The following is a 14,972-nucleotide window of genomic DNA, read 5'->3' on the forward strand; positions in this document are numbered from 1 at the left end:
AGGGAAGAACTGGGAACACACTATAACCATACTTTAACTAAATGCGAAGTGGCAAAACACCTGAAAAACTCAGGTTATTTTAAAATGTATAATGTAAACAAAAAAGCAACCACTAAAAACCTTTTTAAAGAAATCTAAGTGATAAGTCAATAAAGTAAAATGGAATTAAAAAAAAAATCACACCAAAGAAGGCAGTAGGAAAAAAACCACACAGGCGCATGCCTATAGTCCCAGCTACTCAGGAGGCTGAGGCAGCAGAATTATTTCAGTTCAGAAGTTTAAGACCAGCCTAGGCAACACGGCAAGACCTCTTCTCTACAAAAAATAGAAAAATTAGCTAGGCATGGTGGCACACACCTATAGTCCCAGCTACTCAAGAGGTAGGAGGATCGCTTGAGCCCAAGAGTTTGAGACCAGTCTGGGCAACATAGTGAGACCCCATATCTACAAAAAATTTAAAAATTCACCAGGCATGGCGGTGTGCACCTGTAGTACCAGCTACTGGGGAGACCGAGGTGAGAGAATCACTTGAGCCCAGGAGGTCCAGGCTACAGTGAACCATAATTATGCCACTGTACTCCAGCCTGGGTGAGAGAGAGACCTTGACTCAAAAAATAAAAAAAGAAACAAACAACAAATGGAACAAATAGAGAAGAGCTAGCAAGATGGTAGGTTTTCATCTAATTATACTAATAATCACTTTAAATGTAAATAGTCTTACCAGTTAAAAAACAGATTGTCAGACTAGGGGAGAAAAAAAAAAAAAGCAAGACCAGGCCGGGTGTAATGGCTCACACCTGTAATCCCAGCACTTTGGGAGGCTGAGGCAGAAGGATCGGTTGAGCCCAGGAGCCCAAGACTACCCTGGGCAACATGGTGAAACCCTTTCTCTACAAAAATACAAAATATATCTGGGCATGGTGGCATATGCCTGTAAGTCCAGCTACTTAGGACATTGAGGTGGGAGGATTGATTGAACCCAGGAGGTCAAGGCTGCAATGAGCCATGATCGTGCTACTGTACTCCAACCAGGGTGACAGAGTGAGAACCTGTCTCAAAAAAAAAAAAAAAAGCAAGATCAAACTATATTCGGTCCACAAGAAACCTGCTAAGCAAAGATTTAAAGAGGAAAAAAATAAAACAATGGAGAAAAATATACCATACAAACACTAATTAATCAAAAGAAAGCTAGTGTAGCCAAATGAATTGCAGACAAAGTAGATTTCAGAACAAGAAAGATTGTCAAGGATAAAGAGGAGTGATCTGGTTTGGCTCTGTGTCCCTACCCAAATCTCATCTTGAATTGTAATCCACACATGTCAAGGGAGGGACTTGGTGGGAGGCGACTGGATCATGGGGGTGGTTTCCCCCTGTTCTTGTGATAATGAGTTCTCATGAAATCTGATTGTTTAAAAGTATGTGACAGTTCCCCACCCCACTCCTGCTGCCATGTAAGACATGCCTTTCTTCCCCTTCACCTTCTGCGATGATTTTAAGTTTCCTGAGGCCTTCCCAGCCATGTGGGGCTGAGAGTCAAATTAAACCTCTTTTCTTTATAAACTACCCAGTCTCAGGTAGTTTTTTATAGCAGTGTGAAAATAGACTAACCCAGAAAATTGGTACCAGGAATGGGGTACTACTATAGATACCAGAAAATGTGGAGTGACTTTGGAACTGAGTAACAGACAGAGGCTGGAAAAGTTTGGAGGGCTCAGAAGAAGGCAGGAAGATGTGGGAAAGTTTGGAACTTCCTAGAGACTTGTTAGAAGATTTTTACCAAAGTGCTGATTGTGATATGGACAATGAATCCAGGCTGAAGTGGCCCAAGATGGAGATGAGAAACTTATTGTGAACTGGAGCAAAGGTCACTCTTGCTATGCCTTAGCAAACAGACTGGTGGCATTTTGCCCCTGCCCTAGAGATCTGTGGAACTTTGAACTTGAAAGACATGATTTAGAGTATCTGGCAGGAGAAATTTCTAAGCAGCAAAGCATTCAAGATGTGACCTGGCTTTTTCTGAAAGCGTACTGTCAGCCGGGCACAGTGGCTCATGCCTGTAATCCCGGCACTTTGGGAGGCCAAGGCAGGTGGATCACCTGACGTCAGAAGTTCGAGACCAATCTGGCCAACATGGTGAAACTCCGTTTCCACTAAAAATACAAAAATTAGCTGGGCATGGTGGCATACACCTGTAGTCCCAGCTTGGGAGGCTGAGGCAGGAGAATCACTTGAACTGGGAGGCAGAGGTTGCAGTGAGCCAAGATCGTGTCATTGCACTCTAGCCTGGGCAACAGAGTGAGACTCCCTCTCAAAATAATAATAACAATAATGAAAATGTTCATTGTATGTCATATGTGTTCACAAAGAGATAGTCTGAAATTGGAACTTATGTTTAAAAGGGAAGCAGAGCATAAAAGTTTGGAAAATTTGCAGCCTTACTATGTAGTAGAAAAGAAAAACCCATTTTCTGGAGGAGAAATTCAAGCTGCTGTTCTTGTGATAGTGAGTTCTCACAAGATCTGATGGTTTTACAGTGTGTGGCAGTTCTGCCCCCACTCCTGCCACCATGTAAGACGTGACTTACTTTCCCTTCTGCCATGATTATAAGTTTCCTGAGGCCTCCCCAGCCATGCGGCACTGTGAGTCAATTAAACCTCTTTTCTTTATAGATTACCCAGTCTCAGGTAGTTCTTTATAGCAGTGTGAAAACAAACTAATACAAGGGGTATTATAATAGGGTCAGTTCCTAAGAAGACATAACAATTCTAAATGTGTATGTACCTTAAAACAAAGCTTCAATATACATGAGGCAAAACTGATAGATATGACAGAAAATAAAGACAAATTACAATTATAGTAGACTTTTATTAACAGTTAACCCTTAGTAATTGATAAACCAAGTAAGCAGATTGGCCAGGCATAGTGGCTCACCATGGTAATCTCAGCACTTTAGGAGGCTGGGGTGGGCAGATCACTTGAGGCTAGGAGTTCAAGACCAGCCTGGCCTACATGGCAAAACCCTGTTTCTACCAAAACTACCAAAATTAGCTGGGCTTGGTGGCATGCACCTGTAGTCCCAGCTACTCAGGAGACTGAGGCACGGGAATCACTGCAACTTGGGAGGTAGAAGTTGCAGTGAGCAGAGATCGTGCCACTGTATTCCAGCCTGGGTGATACAGCGAGACTTTGTCTAAAAAAAAACAAAGCATACACACACACACACACACACACACACACACACGTAAGCAGATAGATGTGACCTCAACAGTTCAGTACTATCACCTAATTTGACCTGAGTGACATTTGTAGGGCACTCCACTGAACAATAGCTGAATATACATTCTTTTCAAGTACACATAGGACATTCACAAAGATATACCATATTCTGTGCCATAAAAGAAATCTTCAAGATAAATAAAAATAATACAAAGTACATTCTCAGACCATAATAGAATAAAACTAAAATCAATAACAAAATATATTAGGAAAGTGCCTCCAAATATGTGGATATTAAACAATACACTTCTAAATAACCCATGATTAAAAGATGAAGTCATAAGGAAATTTTAAAAATATTTGCAAGTATAGCAGGAAACAGAAGGGAAGTTTATCTACCTTAAAAAATACTTGCAAAGTAAACAAAAATACAACATTATCAAAATTTATGAAATGCAGCTAAAACAGTACTTAGAGGAAAATGTATAGTCTTAATTATATCTTATAAAAGAAGACCTAAAACCAACAACCTAGGCTTCTACCTTGGCACAGTAAAAAAAGAACAAATTAAAACTAAAACAGAAGGAGGCCAGGCGTGGTGGCTCACGCCTATAATCCCAGCACTTTGGGAGGCTGAGGTGGGCAGATCACGAGGTCAGGAGATCGAGACCATCCCAGCTAACACAGTGAAACCCCATTTGTACTGAAAATACAAAAAATTAGCCGGGCGTGGTGAGGTGGCTGTAGTCCCAGCTACTCAGGAGGCTGAGGCAGGAGAATGCCATGAACCTGGGAGGCGGAGCTTGCAGTGAGCCAAGATCGCACCACTGCACTCCAGCCTAGGAGACACAGCAAGACACCGTCTCGAAAAAAAAAGAAGGAAAAAATAATAAAAATTAGAGCAGAAATCAACAAAACTGACAAAAGAAACACAATGTAGAAAAACCAATGAAAGCAAAAGCTGGTTCTTTGAAAAGATTGATAAAATTGATAAACTTATAGCCAGGCTATCCAAGAAATAAACAAAGACATAAATTACCAATATCAGGAATGAAGGAGAAAGGACATCAATACTGATCCAATAGATGTTAAAAAGAATAATAAAAGATATTACGAACACCTCTATGACCCTAAATTTGATAGCTGAGATAAAATAAACCAATTCCTTGAAATATGACATGAACTACAAAAAATATAGAAGGAAAAACAGATACCTAAATAACTCTATTGAAGAAAGTGAATTTGTAGTTTGAAACTTCCCAAAAAAGAAAACTCCAGACCCAGATGGTTTTAATGGTTAATTCGACCAACCATTTAAATAAGAAATAATAACAATTCTACTCTCTCTTGCAAAAAAGAGAAAGGAACATTTCCCAACTCATTTTATGAGACTAACATTACTCTAATACCAAAACAAAACAGACACTACCAAAAAAAAAAAAAAAACAACTCTGCATGCAGACCAGTATCTCTAATGAACATATACGCAAAAACCTTTAACAAAATATTAGCAAATCAAATACAGCATTATATAAAAAGACAATGCATCTAGGCTAAGTAGGGTTTATCCCAGGGATGTAGGGCTGGTTCACATTCAAAAATCAATGTAGTTCACCATACTAAGAAACTAAATAAGAAAATCATGTGATCATAACAAAAAACGCAGAAAACACATTAGACTATTCCAATATCTATTTACGATAAATACTCCCAACAAAGACAGATGGGAACTCCCTTAGTTTAATAAGGATATCTACCAAAAATCTACAAAATCTAGTAATGTATAAAAAGCTAAAAAATCTAGAAGGAATAATATTATAGGTGGAAAAACACTGCCATGATTTCAGGAGTGAATGGAGATACAGAAAGAAACATACAAAGTATGGACTAGTCTTCATCTGGCATCCACACAGACAGGGATCTTTTGGGTAAAACTGGGAAAAATAATTAAATGTTTGAAACCTACAAATCCTAGGTATATGATACATATGCAAGAATAAATTCTAATAATGCCCAACATTCGGTGTTTTTTTTCTTACCTTTGTTTTCAGGAACGTACAAATTAAATCCAGAGTTTGCATTGGTAGTTTTTGCCTTGTCTTCCCTGCCTCTCCCATCTTCTCTCACCATTCCTGAACGGTAACCGCAAGAAAGGTGCTAGGTCATTCTGCCTTGATTCTAACACTATTTCTGCATCTTTTCATCTGAAATCCAAAATCTGGTCTAGGCAGGCAGCTGATGGAGAACTGAATCCTTTATTTTAGTTTTCTAACTTAACTGCTGGACTAGTAAGAATGAAAGCTCTTTACTCTCAAAATACTTCCTTCTTTGATGCTACCTGTGACTCAAAAATTAGACTCCTTTGTTATTCCAAAGAAATATCCTGTTCCTTTTTGAAAATAAAATTTAAAAGGTGAAAGAGGGAAAGGATGTCTATAAGGGTCAGTATATCTAGAGGACAATCTGTCTGAAAAGCAAATCTAGATTATGAATCCTAGCCTATTAAGAATGTTCAGCCAGGGCAACATGGTGAAACCCTGTCTCTACAAAACACAAAAATTAGGTGGGTGTGGTGGTGTATCCCTGTAGTCCCAGCTACTCAGGAGGCTGAGGAGGAGGATCACTAGAGCCCAGGCGATGGAAGCTGCAGTTGGCTGAGATCACACCACTGCACTCCGGCCTGGGCAACAGAGCAAGTCCCTGTCACACACACACACACACACACACACACACACACACACACACACACACACACATAATGCTAGAACTACTTCCATAATGGGCCAGGCCTGAAGTTTCATAATTAATATAGATGAGGATTTTAAATATGAACCAATAAGCAAGCCAACTGAGCAATCAATAGAAGAAAAAAAGGAGGAAAGGGGTGAGATATTCTGAGGGAAAAGTACAAATAATCTATAAATATCTCCATGTCTACAGACATTCCCAACTACCCTAAATATTACTTTTTTACTCCCATGAGTATACTTATCTCAAAATGAAGGTGAGGAAAGGCATCCAGCTTTCCTCAGAAGTCTATAATTTTCAAATGCTTTTTGAAATAAAGATACATAAATAAATACTATCATTGAAGTATATAAATCAGATATATACTATCAAAACAAATAGTTAATAACCATTGGCAAGAAGGAAAGAGGCCCCATGAAACTGAAACACACTGCATTAGACAATTCAGTTAACCCTCACTGATGTAGAAGTACCTCAGAAAAGGGTTGTGACAACTTCAGGAGTTGATAATAGAATGTCCCCAAAGAGCCTAAGTGTCTGTGATGGCAAGAGTCATGAAATATCAGGTAAAATACCCTGAAATTCCATCTAATCTCACCCCCAATAGAAAAATATCATGTCGAGACAAGTCTGGGCAACATAGGGAGACCCTGTCTCTACAAAAAAAATTTTTTAAGTGGCCAGATGTGGTGGCACGCACCTGTGGTCCCAGCTGCTCAAGAGGCTGAGGTGCGAGGATTGTTTGAGCTGGAGAGGTACAGGCTGCAGTGAGCCGTGTTCACATCACCGCACTTCAACCTGGGCAACAGAGTGAGACTCTGTCTCAAAAAAATAAAAAGAAAAAACAAAAGAAAAACATCAAACATCATGTGACATATGTGGGGGAAAAAAAAAAGGTCAGTGTCTCACAAATACTTTAGTATTTGGCAGCCAAAAGGCGTTGGGGGAAAAATTCTCTTTTGGGCTGGGCATGGTGACTCACTACTGTAATCCCAGCACTTTGGGAGGCCAAGGCAGGCAGATCACTTTAGCTGGGCATAGTGGCACATGCCTATAGTCCCAGCTTCTCAGGAGGCTGAGGTGGGAGGATCCACTGAACCCAAGAGATAGAGGCTGCAGGGAGCTATTATCACACTACTTATAGAAGTGAAACCTTAGCCATGTTTTTCAGATTTTAAAAACATCTCCCATTTATGCTTTCTCCTTCACTGCAGGTCATTTGAAATGGTTTCGAAGGTAACACATACTTTATGCTTTGCTACACTGAAAATTTATTCAACAGTTCTATTCTTAAAGTTATTTCTTTCTTGTGCTTCTATTTTATAAGGAGCTACATTTTTCCAACCACCTACTAAGGGAATTTGTGATTTAGCAACATCTTTTACCAACCAGTCATTCACACTCAAAACAAATCTTTCTCTTGACCTCCTTGTTTTATAACACATTACTAACCCAATAATAGGAAACCCAAGAGTTACAACAAAAATAAGAAAAATATAATCAAGTTCAGTAGACATTTATGACTTTGAAGAATGCTGGCCAGGCATAGTGGCTCATGCCCATAATCCCAGCACTTTGGGATGCTGAGGCAGGAGGATCACTTGAGCCCAGAAGTTCAAGACCAGTCTGTGCAACATAGCAAGACCTCAATCTCTACTGAAAAAAAAAAAAAAAAGGGCAGGAGGATCGCTTGAGCCCAGGAGTTCTGGCCTGCAGTGAGCTATGATCACACCACTGTACCTCATCCTGGGTAACAGAGCAAGATCCTGTCATTCATTCATTCATACATACATACATACATAATTTTGAAAAAAGAATGCTGTCTCCTCAGTCATGAAAATTGTTTTATTAAACTTCCTATGTTTACTGTAATCAGATGTAGCCAAAGAAAAAGGACCTTACAAAAGTAGGTAACTAAAAAAAACATGTAGTTACAGTGCTTTGGCTCAAGCAGATGCTGAATAAATGTTATGTGAACCAATGAGCAAGCAAACATGTGACTACGGAATAAGAGTGAGTTACATTAAAGTCAGAAATATGGTCAAGTTAGAGTGTCCAGTGAAGTGATAATAATTCAGAGATTTGTTTCACAGATTGTATTTTATTTAAGCATACTTACTCCCTGACTTTTAAAAACTGTTTAAGTCATATGCTCCTAATAGTGCTTAAAAATCTATTGCAAGAAATTAGTTCTCCAAGTACATACAATGTACTCTTCTTAAGTTTGGCTTCATTCATTAAACCGAATTATTTTGAGGTCCATCTAGGTTGTTGAGAGTATCAACTGTTCTTTTTATTGCCGAGTAGTATTCCATTGTATAAATACACCAAATTTGTTTATCCATACACTTGATGGATATGTGAGCTGTTTACAGTTTTTAGCTATTACCAATAAATAATAGCTGCTGTGAATGTTTGTGTACAAGTCTTTTTTGTGGATATACAGTTTCATTTCTCTTGAATAATTAGAAATGGAATGGATGAATCGTATGGCATCTTCACATTTACTTTGAAAGAAACTGCCCAATTGTCTTCCAAAGTAGTTGATCCATTTCACATTCCTATCGTCAGTGTATGAGAGTTCCAGATGATCCTCCATTCTTGTCACCATGTGACTAATCCTATTCATTACAGCCATTCTAGGGAGTATGCAGTGGTATCTCATTATGGTTTAAATTTATATTTCCCTAATGACTTATGACTTTGGGCATCTTTTCATGTACTTATTTGCCATTTATATTCTTTGATGAACTTTATTCAAATTGTTTCCCCCTTTTCTTATGGGGTTGTCTTTCAATTCTTGAGTTACAATTCTTTATATCTTCTAGATACACATCCTCTGTCAGACACATGTTCTGCAAATATTTTCTCCCAGCCCAAGGCGTACTTTTTCATTTTCTTAAAGGTATCTTTCAAAGATTAAAAGTTTTTAATTTTGATGAAATCCAATTTAGCGATTTTTTCCCCTTTATACTTCATGCTTCTTGTGTCTTAAGAAATCTTTGCCTACCCCAAGGTCACTAAGATTTTCTCCTGTATTTTCTTTCTGACAAAAACTTTCTGGAGTTGTATGGTTTTAGCTCTTCAAGTTAGGCCTATGATTTATTTGAAGTTAGCTTTTGTGTCTGGTGTGAGGTAAGGGTTGAGGTTGTGTGCGTATGAATCTCCAATTGTTCTAGGACCATCTGTTGAAAAGAGTGAATATACACAGGATAAAAATAACTCCACTTCCATTCTATTTAACCCCTTCTCCTATAATAAGTCCCCTAGCTTAGATTATATGAGCCATCATTATAAACATTCCCTTGCACACCCTTAGCTTCCTTGGCCTCCTTTCCTCAAACAACTGGCAAAACCCCAATCCTGCCAATCTAACTCTGATTCCATACCTGAACCCTTACAGTTGAAAGTACACTGTGCAGTTGAAAGTACAAGAAAATACACAAATCCGTGCCAACCAATGAAACTTTAAATTAATGTCCACTAACCTCAAATGAGCATTTGATTCTATTCTGTAATCTGACTATGTTTCTCTAGTCTATTCACTCCCATATTCTCATGAAGGACTATTTCACACTTAACTCTTCAAATCTAATACTCCCTCCCCCACCTTCATTCCTCTTATGACCTGACTTCCTACATCATTGAAACATTCTGCTACTATGGCTCGCTCCTCTACTAATTGTTGGTCCTTGAGCAAATTACTTGATTTCCAAAATGGAGATAAAAATATTGCCCATTCTATAGTCTTATTGTAAAGAATAAATGACACAATATGCACATGGAAAACACTTAATATACAGCCTGGCACAAAAGAATACTAAGAGCTACTATAACTTTTTCTTACTGCTACTACTACTATTAAACATGTACCACATCATGATCATAAATTTAACAGAGCAAGATTTAATAAGGATTAGACTAGTGCATTTATTTGTAAGTATCTCTATATCGGCTGGGTGCAGAGGCTCACACCTGTAATCCCAACACTTTGGGAGGCCAAGGTGGGCAGATGACCTGAGGTCAGGAGTTCGAGACCAGCCTGGCCAACATGGTGAAACTCCACCTCTACTAAAAATACAAAAAGCTGGGCGTGGTGACTCATGCCTGTAATCCCAGCTACTTGGGAGGCTGAGGCATGAGAATCGCTTGAACCCAGGAGGCAGATGTTGCAGTGAGCTGAGATTGCACGCCACTGCACTCCAACCTGGGCAACAGAGCGAGACTCCATCTCAAAAAAAAAAAAAAGTATCTCGGCCAGGCACGGTGGCTCACGCCTGTAACTCCAGCACTTTGGGAGGCTGAGGAGGGAGGATCATGAGGTCAGGAGATCGAGACCATCCTGGCTAACACAGTGAAACCCCCTCTCAACTAAAAAAATACAAAAAATTAGCCGGGGGTGGTGGCGGGCACCTGTAGTCCCAGCTACTCAGGAGGCTGAGGCAGGAGAATGGCATGAAGCTGGGAGGCAGAGCTTGCAGTGAGCCAAGATCACACCACCGCACTCCAGCTTGGGCAACAGAGCGAGACTCCATCTCAAAAAAAAATAAAAAATAAAAAAAGTATCTCTACATACACACACACATACATATATACACCCATGTATATATATGTATGTGTGTGCATCCACTGAAGGGGATTACATTTAATTCAAGATTATAAATTATATTTCTTTTTTTTTTTACTTTTTGTGCATAAATTTTTTAAAAACTTTTATTTTAGATTCAGGATTACATGAGCAGATTTGTTGTGAATTCTATTTCAATTAACATTTAGATTAGGTATCATTTGAAAACTGTTAGTATTTTACCAACATTCTGCATTTCTTTCTTAAGATACAAAGTCTGTAGGAGTCTAATTCCTGATAGAAAAAAAAATGTGGAAGGATACTACCACCTCCATCAATTCATGTTCTTCTACTTATACCGTTCAAATATGGAATGTCCTATTCTCCTCTGTCCTTTCAAACAATTCAACTAAACAAATGTTTAAGTGCCTTAAAAAGGCAAGACATTATACTATTTCAGCTGGGTCAATAAAAATTAGAAAAGAATCTTAGTTTTTTTCTCTATGCTTTCCTGAAACCAGAAGAGAGATTATTTTATACCCAACACACTGATGTTAACAGTATCTATTTCTGCCAGACCTAAGACATAGATGTTTAATTTCACATTCTGTCTTCCTACCAGAGTCCCTTCTGTGAAATAACTTGCATCCAAAATATTAGAATTTGCTGCTGTGATCAGGCAAAGGCTTAATCTCTGAAAAGCATTCATAGAAGATTAAACCAGTGAATTTACAACCTGTTCAACAGTGGGGCTTCTCTGAGTTTTTCTCCCCAAGCAAGCTATACAACAGTTTTCCAAACAATAGTTGCCAAGACCAGCTTGGTGGGGGAGACCCTAACCCAGTGGAGCTAGAGGAATTAAAGACACACACACAGAAATAGAGAGGTGTGAAGTGGAAAATCAGGGGTCTCACAGCCTTCAGAGCTGAGAGCCCCGAACAGAGATTTAGCCATGTATTTATTAACAGCAAACCAGTCATTAGCATTGTTTCCATAGATACTAGACTAACTAAAAGTATCCCTTATGGGAAACGAAGGGATGGGCCGAAATAAAGGGATGGGTTGGGCTAGTTATCTGCAGCAGGAGCATGTCCTTAAGATACAGATCACTCATGCTATTGTTTGTGGTTTAAGAATGGCTTTAAGCGGTTTTCTGCCTTGGGTGGGCCAGGTGTTCCTTGCCCTCATTCCAGTAAACCCACAACCTTCCAGCGTGGGCATTATGGCCATCATGAACATGTCACAGTGCTGCAGAGATTTTGTTTATGGCCAGTTTTGGGGCCAGTTTATGGCTAGATTTTGGGGGGCCTATTCCCAACAAATAGTCATAATGCATTCATTCCCAGGATCACTACTCAGAAGCACATAAATAAATCAGTACACAGCCAGAGTCATCCAAACATGTTTTGACAGATCCAGGCCAACCAATTGCAAAGCTTCTGAATATGCACACCCTACAGGCCTATGTAGCACCAGCCTTTGGCTCCAGTGTATACTCCTTTCCTTCCTGTAGGCTTAGTTCTAGCTTTTGAGGAAAGAAAAATAAAGCTGTCAGTTGAGTGGATCAAACTTCCAGCAAGGTAAAAAGACAAAGACTATCACATAAATCCCTTCAAAAAAACATCTGCTTAGTAAAAAGGCAAGCAACTTAGTTATTAAAGACAATGTAACAAAAATTCAGTCTATTTTAATTTTCAAAGATGGAAAGAATAAGAAAATATTCAGATATGCTATCTTAATCAAATTATAAACCACAAACATTAGGACGGCTACTATCAGGAAAACAGAAAGTTTAGTGTTGGTAATGATGTGCAGAAATTGGAATCTTTGTGCATTGCTGATGGGAATGTAAAATGGTACAGCCACTGTGGAAAACAGTATGGTGGTTCCCAGAAAATTAAAATTAGAATTATCACCTAATCTAGCAATTCTACTTCTGGGTACATATACAAAAGAGTTCAAAGCAAGGCCTCGAAGAGATACCTATACACCCTCACAGCAGTATAGATGAACAGGCAAAATGCAGCATATACATACCATGGAATGTTATTCAGCCTTCAAAAGGAAAAAAATTGCTAGGCGTGGTGGCTCACGCCCATAATCCCAGCACTTTGGGAGGCTGAGGCAGGAGGATTGCTTAAGCTAAGGAGTTCAAGACCAGCCTGGGCAACATAATGAGACCTTGTCTCCACTAAAAATTCAAAAAAAATTAGCCGGGTGTGGTTGCACATGCCTGTAGTCCCAGCTACTTGTGAGGCTGAGGCAGGAGGATTGTTTGAACCTGGAAAGTCAAGGCTGCAGTGAGCCCTGATTGTGCCACTGTACTCCAACCTGGGCAACAGCGTGAGACCCTGTCTGAAAAAAGAAAAAACAAAGTGGTGACCAGGTGCAGTGGCTCATGCCTGTAATCTCAACACTTTGGGAGGCTGAGGTAGGTGGATCATTTGAGGTCAGGAATTTGAGACCAGCCTGGCCTAAATGGTGAGACATTGTCTCTACTCAAAATACAAAAATTAGTTGGATGTGGTAGCATGTGCCTATAATTCCAGCTACTCAGGAGTCCAAGGTAGGAGAATTGCTTGAACCCGGGAGGCAGAGGTTGCAGTGAGCCAAGCTCATGCCACTGCACTCCATCCTGGGTGACAGAATGAGACACCGTCTCAAAAAAAAAAAAAAAAAAAAGGAAGAAAATTCTGCAGTATACAACAACGAAGATGAACCTTTAGATGAACCTTGAGGACAAACATTATGCTAATAAAATAAGCCAATCACAAAGAGATAAATAGTTTTGGTTTTACAAGACAAAAAGAGCTATAGAGATGGCTGGTCCTGACGGTTACACATTATGAATGTATTTAATACCATTCAACCGTACCCTTAAAAATGGTTGAGATGGTAAATTTTATGTTTTGTGTTACCACAATTTTAAAAACTGAAGAAAAGAGTTTTTTAAAAAATCATAAACCGGCTAGCATAAAGAACAATACAGCTCAAGGCCAAACAATGCCTATTTTGTTTATAATTTTTAACTTTCTGTCGATGTTGACTCTATTAAATGATGTATTTCTGAGTAGTGAGGTAATTTTGGTCTTAACATTTTATAAAATTCTAGAATAAAAATAGAAGGCTTATGGGAAGAGAGGAGATTGATGGGTAGGAGGAGTATATTATTAACCACTCCAAGTGTCAATTAATAATGCATCCTTAATTATTTGCCAACACACAAGAAACATGGGCAAGGAAACAGCATTTCTGGGAAGCACTACAATTACTGATTCAATCATTCATGAAGTATTTTTCAGTACCTATTCTTTGGTTAAAACTGGGGTATAGTGAGCTATGATTGTGCCACTGCACTCTAGCCTGGGCAACAGAGCAAGACCTTGTTGCTCAAAAAAGAAAAGAAAAAAAAGAAACACCAAAAAACTGTAGTATACACTGCAGTATATAAACAAATACAAAAATCTAAAGGATAGGGATAGTACCTGTAAGCATACCCCTATGACAAATCAGTTCCTACATATGTATTTACTTGTATCTTAAGAATAAAATGGCTGGGGATGATGGCTCATACCTGTAATTCCAGCCCTTTAGAAGGTAAAGGCAAGAGAATTGCTTGAGCCCAGGAGTTCAAGACCAGCCTAGGGAACAGTGAGGCCCTGCCTCCACAAAAAAATAAACTTAAAAAATTAGCCAGCCATGGTGGCACATACCTGTAGTCCTAGTTACTCAGGAGGCTAAGGCAGGAGGATTGCTTGAGCCCAGGAGGTCTAGGCTGCAGTGAGCTATGATTGAGCCACTGCATTCCAGCCTGGGCAACAGAGTGAATATGCACACCCCACCTCAAAAAAAAAAAAAAAAATCAATAAAATAATATCAAACTAAACAAAATAAGAGGATATATCTAAATCTAAGCAATCCATTATCTCCTCTTTTTGGCTGTCATCAAAACATACCTGAAGATTGATACATCTAAAAACTAAATCATGATCTTCCCCCCAAAAAACAAAACAAAACAAAACAAAAACAAAACCTGTCTTCCTTCAGTATTCCTTTTGTCAGTGAAGAGCACTAAGTTAAATCAGAAATGTAGGACTCCTCTCTTCTCCACTTCATATTCTACCCATCATCAAGTTCTGCTGACTATATCTCCTAAATATTCTTGAATGAATGCCTTTCTATCCTCTTTACCAACACAACTCTGTCTAAATGAGCCACCATTACCTATCACATGGACAACTAAATTCCTAACCAATACCCCTACATCCACTCTGGTACCCCTTCAAGCCATTCTTCGCATTTCAGTCGAGTGTTCTTATCAAAAAAGCACATCTGCTGGGTGTGGTGGCTCACATCCCAGCACTTTGGGAGGCTGAGGTAGGTGGATCACTTGAGGTCCTGAGTTCGAGACCAGCCTGGCCAACATGGTGAAACCCTGTCT

At 39.1% G+C, this 14,972-nt stretch overlaps 1 protein-coding gene across 11 annotated transcripts in view; it reads right to left on the reverse strand.

Moving 5' to 3' along the window:
* Positions 1-14,972, reverse strand: part of TMCC1 (transmembrane and coiled-coil domain family 1) — a 246,278-nt gene that overhangs the window by 191,830 nt on the left and 39,476 nt on the right. The window contains exon 3 of one of the 11 annotated variants that reach the window (XM_063602572.1): positions 6,665-9,149. The exons of the other annotated variants lie outside the window; for them this stretch is intronic. The gene's annotated coding sequence lies outside the window, so the exon portion shown is untranslated. The remainder of the gene's footprint in view (positions 1-6,664; positions 9,150-14,972) is intronic. 11 annotated transcript variants of the gene reach the window in all.

The sequence above is a fragment of the Pan paniscus genome, chromosome 2 (genome assembly GCF_029289425.2).
Source record: "Pan paniscus chromosome 2, NHGRI_mPanPan1-v2.0_pri, whole genome shotgun sequence".
NCBI lineage: Eukaryota > Metazoa > Chordata > Mammalia > Primates > Hominidae > Pan > Pan paniscus.